Source organism: Chroicocephalus ridibundus, chromosome 2 (assembly GCF_963924245.1).
Source record: "Chroicocephalus ridibundus chromosome 2, bChrRid1.1, whole genome shotgun sequence".
NCBI classification, from domain to species: domain Eukaryota; kingdom Metazoa; phylum Chordata; class Aves; order Charadriiformes; family Laridae; genus Chroicocephalus; species Chroicocephalus ridibundus.
In genome coordinates, this window is record NC_086285.1 from 73531302 (window position 1) to 73533253 (window position 1952).

The following is a 1952-nucleotide window of genomic DNA, read 5'->3' on the forward strand; positions in this document are numbered from 1 at the left end:
TTCCTATATATGGGATTTAGAAACTTTACTAGGGGGAATGCATTAATTGTATTGTTTTTCAGGGCAGGTATAATTTTTATGCAGTTAAATCTTTCAGACCCTAATTTTGATTAGGAACTTTTAGCAATGCCATAATTGTTAACATTAATATAACGCAGATCCATACCACAGTGTCTGATAGCTCAACTGCTTAAAATATTGCTGTATCTGCTGTATAATAAAGTAGTGCTGAAATAAATTGTGCTGGCTTCAGCCTTTTGTTAGAGCACCACAATAGCTATGTAATACATCTCCGCAAGGCCAAAAATAAATAAATGAAAAACATAGAGATTTGATTGAATTTCAGTAGCTGTTTTCTGAACCTCGTGATAACTGGTTAGCTCCCAACGGCACCAAACAGCTCTCATCCAGAGACAAGTGCCACCTATCGATAAAAGATGTATTTGAGTTGAAGCACCCAAAAATGGCAAAAAATGGCACCAGCCTGCCACCTGCTGCTGTACAAAATTACTTCAGGAATCTTATTTGCTAGGCCTTGCACTGACTCAACAAAAACAGTCCTCTGTGAGCTGGGTTCAACAAAAGCACATCCATTCTGCAACAGCGTGCTTTCCCCTTGGCATTTCAAAAGCATTGGGCAAGATTAAAATAATGGCATGTTCTGTGCATTTGGAAATAGACCAGTTAACCTAAGAGGCTGTCTTGGAGGGCTGTAGTACATCAAAATCCTGGTATTGCTAATTCAGGTGTTTGATGGTTTTGTTCAAGTTTCTGCTCCTCGAAAGGGATCAGAAGCTGAAAACTCAGCTCCTATTAAAAGCTGCTGCCTAGTCCTTGCAATCATAGAATCATAGAATGGTTTGGGTTGGAAGGGACCTTAAAGATCATGTAGTTCCAACCCCCTGCCACGGGCAGGGACACCTCCCACTAGACCAGGCTGCTCAAAGCCCCATCCAGCCTGGCCTTGAACACCTCCAGGGATGGGGCATCCACAGCTTCTCTGGGCAACCTGTTCCAGTGTCTCACCACCCTCACAGTAAAGAATTTCTTCCTAGTGTCTACTTTAAATCTACCCTCTTTTGGTTTAAAACTGTTGCCCCTTGTCCTATCACTACACTCCTTGAGGCTGTCAAGATCTCAAAGATCTGAAGAAAAACACCACAACCAAGTACAAAAAAACCCCAACTCAAATAAACCCACACTATTAGTTTGATGTCCCCTGCTTTTGGCAGCATGGGTTGATTTTTGAGCGCTGGCTTCCAGCAGCGAGATCTAAGTCCTTTAGCTGTTTTGAGGGGTGGGAGTTTTAGCATCAAGTGCCTTGGTGCATCACCGTAAATCTTGGTTTTGGAAAGTGCATTTAGCTTCCTAGAGATTGTTCTGAATAAAACGTCCCTAGATGTCACAGTGGATAGGCCAAAACGCCAAGCATACCAATTACAGTAAGTAATACGGTGCAGGCAGTATCATTCTTTGCTATTCCTCGTGGCCTCCGCGATAAGGGAAAAGAGTTACTCTCTTATTGTTGAGCATTATTGGTGGGTCTTGCACGGCACAGTACTTTCCGTACCACCGCTGAATGTAATTCCATACTAGGCACAGCCTGTTCTGTCAAAACACCCAGGCCTGCGGTGTGCCCTTGAGAGGGGCCTAGGAGGGAGGCTGCTCTTTCCCCCCCGCGGCAGCCCTTGCCCTACCCAAAGCCGCCCCATGAAATCTGGGGAGGAGGAAGGAGAAAGGGAGCCATCTCTGAGGGACTGAGCCGGCTTCACCTGAGGGAGGCGGTGGTGGTGGGAGAAGAGAACAACCTTCAGAGACCGGCGAACCCCGAGACCCCGCTTTGGGGCCCGCAACGGCCCACCGCCGCCCTCTGAAGGGCGGGCGCGCGCCGGCCCCGGCCGTTGGGCACGTGGCCCTACCGGTGGGCGGGAGCCCCACCCAACGCCCCGCCC